Source organism: Sminthopsis crassicaudata, chromosome 5, assembly GCF_048593235.1.
Source record: "Sminthopsis crassicaudata isolate SCR6 chromosome 5, ASM4859323v1, whole genome shotgun sequence".
Lineage (NCBI taxonomy): Eukaryota > Metazoa > Chordata > Mammalia > Dasyuromorphia > Dasyuridae > Sminthopsis > Sminthopsis crassicaudata.
This window is the reverse complement of record NC_133621.1, coordinates 92522058-92536241: the sequence shown is the minus strand read 5'-3', so window position 1 is coordinate 92536241 and position 14184 is coordinate 92522058. Positions and strand designations below refer to the sequence as shown.

The 14184-nt window shown below is 33.5% G+C and overlaps 1 protein-coding gene across 15 annotated transcripts in view; it reads right to left on the bottom strand.

The window, feature by feature from the left end:
- The window catches only part of EZH2 (enhancer of zeste 2 polycomb repressive complex 2 subunit), a 110745-nt gene that overhangs the window by 76673 nt on the left and 19888 nt on the right, over positions 1-14184 (bottom strand). For 13 of the 15 annotated variants that reach the window (XM_074267604.1, XM_074267616.1, XM_074267605.1 and 10 more), the window contains exon 2: positions 578-671. The exons of 1 other annotated variant lie outside the window; for it this stretch is intronic. The gene's annotated coding sequence lies outside the window, so the exon portion shown is untranslated. Of the gene's footprint in view, positions 1-577; positions 674-14184 lie in introns of those variants that run through there. One more of the 15 variants, XM_074267608.1, reaches the window with a different exon arrangement.

The window sequence follows — 14184 nt, the reverse complement described above, 5'->3', positions numbered from 1 at the left end:
TCAGCTAAAAAAATTTAAAAATTAAAAAAGATGATTTTTGAGAACTGACACAATGAAAGAAGAAAAGTCAATTTTAGAAAACTTGTGAATATTAGTTACTGAAAGGATATATGTATCCTTTATGGTTAAGAGAGGACTTAGGAGGAGAGATGGGTTATAAAGAATGATGTTTTATTTTGGAACTCTTATGTCAATTTCATTACAGTATTCCACACAATGACATACCACCATTTTATTCCAACATTCTTTAAACATTAAGATAGTTTCCAATTTTCACCATTAAAAATAAGGTTGCTATAAACATATCTGAATAAGCATTACAGGGATATCTACTATAGAGCCCCATTGCTGTAGGGACAGAGACAATGCTCTGAAAGGTTTTTGACTCTTTCCATTCCAAATTCCTGCCCTGGTCCTCCCACCTCTAGTCTACCACTGTACTAACTGATAACTATCTCATGTGGGCTTTTATTTCTAGATTGGCCCAGCCAAAATAAAATGAATGGTCATTTTATTCCTTTACCATCTTCTCACTAGCAACTCTACTAAAACAAAATACTCTTCCCTAGCTACTTACCAATCCTTTTATGTGTTCTCTCCTGCATTAGACTTTATAATGAATTAACTTCTTGAAGGCACCATCTTCTCATTTGTACTAGTGTCCCAAAATTCTGAAATGCAACATGATGAAAATATAGTAAATGCTTTTTCATTATTAAATAGGCAGGTCTTTCAGTTTTGATAATATTCTTATGGCACATTTTTCGAAATGAAATTATTCGGTCAACTACATATAATAACTCATGTATATAGAACTGAATAGTATGCAAAGTACTTTCCTCACAATAACCTTCTGAAATGAGTATCATTAAGTACTGTTGTCCCCATCTTACAAATGAACAAACAGAAGGTAAATGGAAATAAAACAATTCTGAGTCAGGATCCTAACCCAACTCTCCCTCTGTACCCAAAGTTCACTCTTTGCCATTTTAACTCTCAAAATAAGCACCTGGAATAGACTGTTTCTTGTCTTTGTAACCCCCAACTACATGTTAAACACTATACTTGACCCTTGCTCTCAAATTGTTCACACCCACTGAGAGAGAATTAAGTTATGGTAGTATATATATTCATAAAACTATCAGTGTGTTATCAAACTATTCTCTTAAAAATATATACCAATTCCATCAGCAAAGTAGTCATATAATCCATTTATGTGACCACTGTACCTCAAAAATTGCCTTATCTTTTTGCTAGTCCTCTAAATGTGAGACAGTATCTTCAGGTTACTTTAATTTACACAATAGTCTGGATTATTAAAGAGGTTTAACATTTTTGAGAAGCATTTATGTAGCCTTTTTTCCCCCCAAAAAAAAATTAGCTCTCCTTCATATCCCTTAATGACTTATCCAAGGTGGAATAAATGTTTCCCTTGCATACTTGCAACAATTTTTTGGTATATTTTTAGAGGTAAATTCCTTTCTCTTCAAGTTCCAGGAAAAGGAAAACCAGGGGGAAATGGTAGTATGTTAAAACCTAGAAGAGTCTAGATAAGCTAAATCTACACAGCAAAGTTCTTTTTTTAAAAATTGATAAAGAAAAATAAAGGAAATACTTATAAAATTTCCCTCTAGATTGTACAAAAAGACTACTAGAATTTTGCAAAAAGTTCAGAACCCTTCAAGAAGAAATCAATGCCCAGGAGGAGACATCCAGACCAAACCACTCAGATTCTATCAAGAAAGCTTGGAAAAGAGTATTACAAAAGGCAAGAAAAAAAGTGTGTAGTAGTTGTAAGCAATATATCATGATGCTGAGGGATAGTACCAGTCATATCAATGACATAGAAAAACTGCAATTTATTAAGCTCAGAATGAGGCATCACTGAACAATCAGTGAGCCTTGAATATCAATTTCAGTAACCTTATATCAGTTTTATAAGAAGAATAGGTATTTTAAAAAAAGCAAAAGGGGAAGTTAATGATTTACACATCAAAGAACAGATGGCAGAAGGGGAAGATCTATATCAAGTAAAACAGGAAACTAGCCCTTTAACACCAACTATGGTTGATTTAGGTAAAGCATGAACTAACCAGTTTAAATCAGGGCTATCATGGATGTCTCATCTTGACTGCAAACTCTAGTTAATTATGTAATGCAGTCATCTTAAGTAAATGACGTAATAAAGTTAAGCTAGAAATCCTCTTAAGACAATAAAATCAATAAGGAAATCCAAAAAAAAAGGAAAGATGGAAAAAAGCAGATGAGTTGCTCAAACAACAGAATACATACAAATTTATTTAACTAGCAATTAGAGCAATGGGAAAATAAAAAGAAAATAAATACTACAATTTAAAGGTGGCATGGTTCTACTTTAGATTAACAGGAAAGATTATCACCAGAAAACTATCTATATTAGGATATTTTAGCTTTCAAGTACATTCTCCATTCCTAGGAAGGCCACTAGAAATAACAAAGATCAACCAATATAAAAGATTTCAAAGTGTAGTTTTTACACGAAGGAAAGATTTTGGAAAAGCTGTGTATTTAACTTTTATAAAATAAATGTATATGCATGAAACTCTTGAGAAATACTTTTGTAAAGGTTTTGCTTATTTATGATGTAAATCACCACCTAAATCTATCTTTGCTCAATAGGTTTCTTAAAGAAGGCATGGGGTAGAACTAGACAGCCCAAAATTATAAGAGAAAGAAATTTTTAAATCTCTGAATTTAAAAATTAAGAAATCAAAGTCCCAAGTCAGAAAGATAAAATGTATTTTGCCTAAGATTATAGTTTGGCAATAGCTAAATTTGGACTGGAACTCAAGTCTCGGTAACTCGTGTATAATGTTAATTCTATTATGTTATTCAGTCTCCAAGGTAGATGCAGAAAACTATTAAGTTGCAGAGTCAGTTAATAAGCATTTATTTAAAAGGCCTTTTATTGTCCCAGGCATTGTATTAAGCTCAAGAATTAAAAAAAAAAAAAAAAGACAATGTTTATCCTCAAGAAAGGCAGAGGAAAGGAAATAAACAAATATGGACTGCAGACAGACCATAAATAGGACAAAATAGAAAATAAAATTAATAGTATAAATTAAGGGTTTTTTTAAAAAGCTTTTTTTGTACCAAAAAAAAGCAATAGACCCAGAATAAAAAGAAATAGGCTAGAGTGAAAAAACCTAATAAAATAGATTTTACAAATACCCATGATCCATAATATATTCAAAATTCACATACATTTATAAGAATCATTCTAAATTAGAAAAGTGATCAAGGCAGTCCTAGAAAAAAAAAAAAACTCATTATACATAACCAAACCAGGTTTAATTCAGTGATAATTAAGAGAAATGCACAGTAAGAGAATTTTCCAAGATATTATTACCTTACATCTAGTAAACTGGTTGTGGCTATTAAAAAAAAAATAAAATGCAATTATACCAATCCTTTTTGTCCCCACTTCATATCTCAACTGCTTAGATCTTACCCAGCTTGAGAGTCCATTTCCCATTTTCCTCTTCAGATTGGACACCAATAACCCCTCCCAAATCTATGCCCCTAGAAGGAAACTCAGACCCATACCTCCTTGACTCAGAAGAATACATCTTCTATCCCTTCCAATCCTTCTCTAGTACTTAAAAGTAGAAGGCACTTTTACAACTTAGATGAGCAGAGCATTCATTACCAGTTACCATGGAAGACCAAGTGGCCTTAACATTTATCTCATAGTGATAAGGACTATGAAACCTTAGGGAATTTAACATCTTCCACTGGGAAGGAAATTGAAGGGAACAGGGGAGAGGGAAGAAGAGAAGAAAAAGGAAAAGAAAAGAATAAGGGAACAGTATAAGCAAAGGCCCAGAAATGGGTACAGAATCCATTCTAGAAAGATAGAAGAGTACACTTTGGAAAGTAAGGTAAGGAGAATAACAAAAGATAAAGCAAGTTAAGATAGGTTTGGATTACCCTGTAAAAGTCCTTGGCCAAGCTAAGGCATTTGGTTCTTTTTTTCAATAGCCAATGAGGGAACACTAAAAATTCCTGTGGGAATGATATTGTATTCATGAAAATCTTCATTATTTTCAACTTCAAATCACTAATAAAAGAAATGTAATTTAAAACAACTAGGAGGTTTTATCTTACACAAGGAAACTGGCAGAAATGAAGAGAGAAAAGACAGAAATTATCACAATTTCTCCATAATTTGGAGAAATAGAGGTGTACTAAGCCCCTGCCCATAGAACTATGGATTAGGCCAACTATGCAAAAAACAATTCTGAATTATTCAAGAAAATGTTAATTTATATTCTTCCTCCATCCCACTTGTTAGGTATATGTGTGTATATAACCAGAGAAGGACAAAGACAGAAAAGTTCTGTACAGACTGAAATTAAATAGTAGGACCTTTTATGGCAGCAAAAAACTGGAAACAAAATAGATGTCTCTCAATTAGCTAATGGATCAACAAATGATAGTATATGAATGAACTTGAATAGTGTAACAAATAAGATAATAAATAACAAAAACTAGGAATTCATAGAAATAAATAGAATACTGATCCAACTGATTCAAAATGAATTAACTAAGAAAAAAGCATTCACAGTGACCACTACAATATAAGTAAAAGGATAAACCAAAGCCAAATACTGTACAATTACAATGACCAATACAGGAATGAAAAGACATGAGGAAATATATAGCTCTCCTCTTGTTGGTAATGTACTAAATGATAGGTACAGAATGTTGTATACACTGAATGATTCTCAAGAGAGTTTCTTTTTGCTTACCTGTTTTTTTTTTCTTTTGTCTTTATCCTTGTCTTTTTTCTTTTCTTTGTCACAAAGTAAAGTTCACTACTGGGGAGAATATAAGATACATTCCTATCTATTAAAAGGAAAACATGGCTCAGAACAATGAAGATACTTAAGGGACAGCTAGATATCGAAGTGAATAAAGCACTGATCCTGAAGTCAGGAGGGCTCAAGTTCAAAATTGACTTCAGACACTTAACATCTACTAGTTGTGTGACCTTGGACAAGTCACTTAACCCTAATTACCTCCCCTCCCCAAAAAAAGGCAGGGTGGGGGGGTGAAGGAGGGGGAAAAGACTCTTACTAGGTTGTGTTTGCTTAGTAGAAACAGAGGGAGAATATGTGAATATTTGAGAGTAATGTTCTGGCCCAGCATAAGTAAACACTATGCTATGCACCTCTAAAAGCTGCTCACTCCTTTTTTTCTCCACTGTTGCCAGCCATGTATTGGGTCAATATTCCCTCCAAGTAAGCAATGAACTGTTTACACATGAAGAAGTGCCCTAATTTACTGACAGTAAGTCTCCTGGTAGTCATTTTGTCTTGAGGTCTAGGTTCTTGTTGAATGCAAGTGTTTAGCTTGGAGAGGATAATTCTATAACCTGTCCAGCATTCTGCAACCCACATGACATTCATCATTCTCACATTCTATCATCTGTTTTTCCTCCTTACAATGTTTAACAAGTATGTTAAATACGCATAAACATCAAGGTTGATTTAATGAAATGATGGTGAAATTCAGAAGCTGCTAAATGAAAAACAAGAAATCCATAGGATTTGCCAGTATTTAACTCCATCAAAACTAAAGTACAAGTGAAGCTTAGAGAGATGGGCTCTTAAATTCAGTTTTATGTTGATAGTAACAATCCAAAGTACTTACAAAATGTTCTGAAGGCTATTTATGGGCCAAAGACATATGTGTATCTCAACTCCTCAGTACTGATGGAAACACTGATTAGTAATAAGGACATGATCCGAAAGAGAGGGGCTGAACAATTCCACAGTCTTCTCCATAGACTAACATCAATTAATGCTGAAAGGTATTGACAATATATCTTAGGTTAAAATTAATCCCTCTCTAGACAAATTTCCAACTGAAAAAGAGGCTTTGAATGTCATTAGGTTCCTCTCCTACTGCAAAGCACATTGTGCTTATTCTATTCCAGCTGAGATTTACAAGTCAGAAGGTCCACTGCTCATATAAAAGCTGACTGAATTTTTCCAGGTTATATGGCAAGAGCTTATTCCCCCCGGAATTCAAAGATGCCTCCAATGTCCATTTCTATAAAGGAAAAGGAAATACATCATCCTTTGAGAATCACAGAGTGAGGGGTGTGGCTGTATATCTCTCTCTCTTAGTCAGTGATGGTAAGATATTTGCCAGTCTTCCTTCACTTGGAAAACAGTCTATCCAACAACCTGTATGGCTTCAGAAAGAAGTGAAAAACAATCTACATGGTATTTTCTGGCTGGCAACTCCAAGAAAAATGTCAAAAGCAGATCAAAGGTTTGTATACAATGTTTGTCAACTTGACCAAGGCCTCTAATATTGTCATTTGTGAGAGCTTATGGCAAAATTCGGTTGCACACAATCAGTATTGCATGCTAGTTTCCCATACAGGGTCAGAATGATGGACAATACTCTTACATTTTCCCAGTCAGCACTAAAGTAAAAGCAAGGCTGAGTGCTTGCTCCAGTGTTTTCAGTGTGATGTTTCAACAATGTCTGTCAAATGATTCTAACCAGGACAAAAATAGCATTAAGCTCAGCTACCGCACTGATAATGAATTATTTAACTTGAAAAGGCTACAAGCAAACAGTAAAGCAGAGGGAGAGTTGGTCAGCACTGCATCAACCGTACGTGGAATCATCCATTATACCAAATAGAGAAATTTTGAGTGCTGTGAATAAACTCACTTACCTTGACAGTATACTTTCAAGTTATGTGCACATAAAATAATGCTTGGGAAACTATGAAGGATAGTATGTGAGAGAAGAGGTACTAAACTGCCTACCAAAGTGAAGTTCTATTTCAAGAGCAACTGTGCTAACCTCACTATTATATGCCTGTGAAACCTGGATAAGTATACTAGCTTCATGCCAGGAAATTGAATCACTTCCATTTGAACTGTCTTAGAAGATTCTGAAAAATGATTTGGGAAGATAAGGTATCGAATAATGAGGTGGTTTCGTCTATTGCAGAGAAAGCAACTCTGATGGCTTGGCCACATAGTTCAAATGCCAAATCTACATTTGCCTAAAAGACCATTTTATGAATTCACACAAGACAAGCACTCACACAGAGGTCAGAAGAAACTATACAAAGATACTTTCAAGGTCTCTATGAAGAACTCTGGAACCAATTGGGAGATATATGATTTATAGGCCCAAAACTGCCCAGCATGGGTATGCCCACATCAAAGGTGGCACTCTTCAAGCAAAAAAAAAAAAAAATTTCAGTAGCTCAAAATAAAGGTGAAAAGCACAAATTTAAAGACATTTCTACTCCAAATGCTCACATGGACAATTTGTACTCTACCTGGGGTAGAGTCTCTCATCAGTAACAGTTAGATACACCATATCTTGACTCCAACACAATGCTATAATGTTGGTCTTCTTCAAGCATGAAAGACAAAAGCCATTAGAGTGTAATGAGAAAATAGATAAAATAGGATTAGGCAACTGAGCATACTTAGAAGAACTTAGACTAGAAGTTGTAGAAGATATTAAAGGTATTTAAACAAGAATTTAAGAAAAATCATTTTTTTACATCAACTCCTGCCAGGCCTGGAGTAAAGAAGACTCATCCTCCTGAGACCAAATCTGGCTTCAGACACTAACCATGTGACCCTGGGCAAGTCATTTAACCCTGTTTGCCTCAGTTTCCTCATCTGAAAAAGAAAATGGCAAGACACTCCAATATCTCTGCCAAGTAACCCCAAATGAAGTTGCAAATAAAGAAGACTAAAAAAAATAACTGAACAAACACAAAATCTTTTATAAGTATACACTATTTATGACAGACTAGTGGTGAGGAAAGAAGTCAAGGTCATCACCCAGGAAGATACTACACTAATGTAGGAATGAGGTAAACACTAAAGTAAAAGTCAACAGGACTTTGTCACTAAGTGACTATGAGAGACAAAGGGTCAAAGCAGAATCTAAAATTTCAAAGCTTGATTAAAGGAAAAATAGTGATGCCTTTGTTAGCAGAAATTCAGGTATAAAGATACCACACTCAGATAAACATACTATACACCTTAAATAGACTTTAGAAATCTTTCTGAATTCCCATCACTTTACAGATAAGAAAACTAATGCCAAGAGGAGAGATATGATCTATCCCCCATAGCAACAGAGCCAAAACTTATCTGTAAATTTATTTACCTTACAAAATTCATATGTATTTTTCATACTTATTATATAAGTTGGAAGGAAGCAATAAAAAAGTTCATTTTTCCCAAAATGTGATATTATTGTTAACAATTCATATTAACCATTATCCAAATAGACACGATTCTATTTTCCATCATAGAAATCTAGAATATACCTTATTCCATATCCAAGAAAATGTGCATTTAGATTTTGATCTCTAAAATAACTTTATTTACTTGACTTGACTTACATTTATTTATAATGTCTTTCCCACAACTCACTCCCAAGTAAACAAAAAAGAGGAGGAAAAGAAAAAAAAAAAGCATGTCATCACAATATATGCATAGTCCAGGAAGCCATTCCTATCAGTCATGATAAAAATCTTGTTTTCTCTCTCTCAACGATAATTCATCAGTGCTCTGATAGGAAGTAAATTACATTTTCTGTCTTCATCTTCTTCAGGAAGGAAGGAAAGGAGGAAGGGAGGAAGGAAAGAAGGAAAAGAGAAAGAGGGAGAGAGGAAGCTCTAACCCTATGAAATATAAATAAAAACTGACTTACTTTCTCCTGTTTCTCCTCTTCATATTGAAAATATTTTATGATTCTCTACTGTTCCTTAGTATAAAGTCATTCCTTGAGGCAGATCATAAAATGTTTTGATATTAAACAGGAGTTTGTTTTTTATTTAGAAGCAGGAGGATTCCATAGACGCTTCCTGAGTATGAGGATGATATGGTCAGAACTATGCTTTGGAATTTCATCTTGCCAGATGTGTAGAGTATGAATTGGAATTAAGATTTGAAGCAGGGATTCCAATTAGGCCATTGCAATAGCAATAGCAAAAATAAGAAGTGATAAACAAAGGGGATAAAACAAGGGTGATGGCTACCTGGATGGAAATAAGAAGTAACAAAAGACCCGTGGAGGCAAAATTGGCAAGATATGCAAACTGTTTGAATATATGGAGTAAGGGAAAGTGAAGATTCAGGAATGACTTTTGCAAAAACCTGAAGGACTAAAAAAGGATGGTGCTAAATCTGACAAAGATCTTGGTATAAAGAAATATATCAAGTTGTTTTAAATAGTATGAATATGAGGCAACCCAATCCAAAAAGCCCAACAAGCAATTGGTGATATTAGGGCAAGAAAAAGACTAGGCTGAATCTGGAAGTCATCTAGAGATGGAAAATTAACTCCTTGAATGCTGATAAGATTGAGAGAAATGAGAGAGAGAGAAAAGAAAAAGAAAGAAAAAGACAACAATGAAGACAATGACAAAGGATAGAGATCTGTGCTTTACCCAGATCACATACTTGATTGAAAATTTAGCAAATGCGATCAAGAATAGAGTCAAGTCTAAAGACACACAGAAGAGGAGCCAAGGAAGTACAACATCACAAAAATCCAAAAGACTATTCAAGTCAAAATGTTGTAGAGAGATCAATAAGGATGAAAACTAAGAAAAGGTCACTGGCAATTAAGAAATCATTGTGGACAACAATTTCAATCAGGTGATGAGATCAGAAGCCAAAAAGGAGGATTTAGAAGGTAATAAGATGATAGAAAAAAGAAACTAGTATAGGGTTTCCTGTTATTTGGGCTGTAAAAGGAAAAAGAAAGACTTTTTTTATCTTTAAATTCCTGGTACTTTAAAGAGACAGGGCGCCAAGACAGGTGCTATGCTGTGAAGGATGGAGGACCTAGACATATTTGTAGAAGGAAGAGAAGGAGATGATAGATAGAAAAAAACTGAAGATTAAAGAAAGAAGGGATGATTGTAAGTAAAATCTAATGAAGGGAAAGGTTATCACTTCATCAAAGACTAGGGCAAAGGAGGAAAAAATGGGGGGATAGTAACAGTAACAGGAAGTAAAGAAAAGGGAAAACAGAGCTCACTGAAAATGGCCTATCTTTTCCAAATATGAGTTAAGATTCGGAAGCAGGGGTAGTGTAGAAGATTTGAGGGAAAAAAAGGTTTGGAATGGTTATTGTAAGGAATTCATAGTCAATTAGGAAAGAGTAAAAGTATTATCACACAGCAAGAAGAGTTTGAGAATGCCAAGGTTGTATCTCATTTATGAGTCTGCACTGATTGTAGGCTTGATACAAATAGCATGATATCAAATGCAAAAATGAACATGTAAATCAAATAGGAACAGGGGCTATCAAACTGCATAAGGATCCCTGCAGGCAGCATAATGACTCAGAAAACCCCATATTAACATTATATGCAGTCTACTGTATTTTTAATTTTTTTATTAGTTTTAGGCATGATGTTAGACACTTCTAATCTATATGACCTTAATCAATTATAGGGAATTCTCTTCATTTAGGGATTTGAACTTGATATTCTCAAAGACAATGGTCAACACATCTGAGAAACATACCTCCTACTTGATTTATCCCTGACTTAATCAGGGTCAAAGAAAGTTCTCTATATTTTTGATATGGGAGAGTCTCTGAGATATTTTTTTTAACTGAAGCAAATGATTTATTTATGTTAACAAACAATAAATATAGATATAAATATGCATTTAACTCCCATTAAGGAAAAGGAGATAACTAGGAAAGAAATGAGAAAATAGGGATTAGTCATAAGCAAAACAAATTCCAACCTCCAAAGGTAAATCATGAAACAAAAGAAAAGAACCTGTGATCTGGATTTGAGAAAAAGGAAGAGATAACTATAAGAGAGCAAAAGCCAAGTGCTTCAAGTGTTAAGCATATCCCCTTTTTCTTAGGATCTCTTTTTTCTTAATAAATTGGGGAAGAGGAAGGGAGACAGCCAACAGCTGAGCAAAGAAAAGAAAAAGTATAAAAGATTGGGAGACAGCAAAATATACAATCATGAATTACACCAATGCACACCAAAGCAATAAACTCATGCCCAAAATGGAAGTTGATAGCAAAATAGATCAGAAAGCAGACACCAACTATATGCCATTTTACAAGAAATATACTTGAAACAAAGATTCACACACAGAACTGAAAAGTGAAACTGTGGTAACATCTATTACTATAATCATTATAGATGCAAGAGCATTTACAAAGAATAAACAGTCATAAAACTATAAAAGTTAAGAACTTCAAGGTGGCCCTTTTCAGACTAACACAAATGTGATTCAATTATATAAAAACAGCAAATTACCCACTAGGTAAAGATCAAAGGACATAAACATAAGAAATTCAAGCTATCAATATATATATTTTTAAATATTGCAAATCATTAATAATCAGAGAAATATAAGTTAAAGTAGCTAATTTCACTTAGATTGGCAAAAAAAGACAAAAGGATAAAAGATTATTTTTAGAGGGAATACAGGAAAATAAGCATACTAGTAAACTGTTAGTGAAGATGTCATTTGGTCCAGCCATTCTGGAAAGATATTTACCCTGAAAAAAAAAAAAAAACACCTAAAACTAAAACCTAAATTATGCATAACTTTTCTCCTAACAATACCATTATTAGACCGATAACCATCACCACCACCCCCAAAAAAGAGGGAAGACTCATATGTACAAAAATATTAATAGTAATTCCTGTTATAGTGGCAAAAAAATGAAATCTAAGGGAGTTTATGTCTACAGGAGATGTATTGAGCAAATTATAATATGCCAATTTCATGTAATGTTATTATACCATAAGAAAGTATGGTTTTAGATAAACCTGGGAGACCTGTATGAAAACTAACTGATGCAAAGTAAACAGAATTCAAAAAAGTTTATAAAATACCATACAGAAAAACTATAGGGAAAAAATAACCACACTAATTGTCTAATCACAAAGGTCTAGCAATGAAACATGAAATTCTTGACAGAGAAATGATATACTCAAGATGCAAAATGAACTATACTTTCAGACATTGTCATGATGAAAATTTGTTTTTTTTGTTGAGCTCTATATATTTAATAAAAGGATTTTTTTCTTTTAATTTGAGTGAGAAATTACCAATTTTTTTAATATGTATATTTTTAAGTCATTGAAGCCCTTTTTTTAGATGCACAGAAGAAAATGAGGAAAGTAAGTAGGAAATATAAGCAAAACAACTTTGAAAATAACATGCTGAATTTGTTATGTAAAAAAAGGAAAGAAAAACTGTCCAAAACACAAATCCACATACAAATACTATTTATTGAATTTTTTATGTGGAAATGCTCATATTATTTGGTATTAACATATTTCTTAGGTAAGTTAAAATTTTAATTCTTAAAAATAAATATAAAAAATGTTTGTGGCAGCCTTTTTTTTTGGAGTGTCAAGAAACTAACTGGAAACTGAGTAGAGGTCCATCAGTTGGAGAATAGTTGAATAAGTTATGGTATATGAATGTTATGGAATACTATTGTTCTATAAGAAATGATCAGTAGGGTGATTTCAGAGAGGCCTGGAGAGACTTCTATGAACTGATGCTAAGTAAAATTAGCAAAACCAGGAGAAAATTATACATGGCAACAGCAAGATTATACAATGATCAATTCTGATAGACAGGACTCTCATAAACAATGAGGTGATTCAAGCCAGTACCAATGGCCTTGTGAAGAAAGTCATCTGCACACAGAGGACAGTAGGAACTTAATGTGGACCACAACATAGTATTTTCATTCTTTTTGCTGTTGTTTACTTACATTTTGTTTTCTTTCTCATTGTTTTTCCTTTTTGATATGATTTTTCTTGTGCAGCATATTTGTGGAAACATATATAGAAGAAATGCATATGTTTAACATATATTTGGATCACTTGCTGTCTAGGGGAGGAGGTAGGAGGAAGGGGAAAAAATTAAAACACAACTTTTGTAAAGGTGAATGTTGAAAATTATCCATGTATATATTTTGAAAATAAAAAAACTTTAATTTAAAAAAAAAAACTTGGGGGGGAATCTTGAAGAAAAAAAGTAATAATAATAAGCACAGTGGGATCTTCTATTGTCTCTACCTCTCCACCTTATTTTTACAAATAAGTAGTCTGCTACAGAAACCATTTGATGCCTATCCTTCATCAAGGATAGGCTGAATTTATGTACAGATTAGATTATTCTCATGAAGATTCACAGAGATGGGAAAATCAGCACAAGATTCAGTAATTAGTGATATTTTCACTCACTCATTGTTTTGGTAATAAGGTTCCTGAGTTTCAAGTATTTGGCATTGTTCTATACCTTAAGAATCAATCTCAATAGTGTCACTTCCAGCAAACATTTATGAATACTTAATACCTGTTCTAATTCAGCTGCTCTTCCCAACATTATTTTCTTTATACTTTATACTTCTACTCTTTCATATAATGCATGAAGGTTGTGACATTAAAAATCCGAATGACAATAACATCCAGTGACAATTCCACTGTCACTAATGAACAGCTTGTTAAAATAAAATCTTTGGAGAACTTCTCAATTTTTTTATTTGTTTTCCTTCCATTTTCAATGCACACAAACACGCAGAGTGTTGTTTTTTTTTTTTTTTTTTTTTTTTAATCCCAGCTAAATTTATCTCAGGAACTTAATATACTTCAGAAAAGCATAGTTTACCATCTAGTTTGAAGAAAAGTAAAGAATACAAACATTCCTTCCTTTAATAATCCAAGAAGTAGTGGTGAAGACAATCTCTAAAACTACTAGATCTGAAGAAATTATAGGTCAGGCGTGAAGAAAAGTATTGTGTGTCAATCAAACAAAAATAATTTATTGAGCATGTAGTATATATGAGCCCAGAACTGTGCTAGACCCTGTGGGAGATGCAAAAGAAGTATAAAAAGTTGATATGTTTCTCTACCTGTACTTTTTTGGAGGATGTGTGGGTGTATGGGTGTGTGGGTGGGGGTGGGGGTGGGGGTGGGGGGGGTGTGTATGTGTATAACACATATGCCTTTGCAAATGAGAAATTGTATATTCAATTACATATGACTCCAAAACAGTGTGCAGAAAGTATGTATGAATAATCTATGATAAATGTTAAAGAAAGCATATGTGACTAAAGGTGAGTAATAAAGAAGGTAGA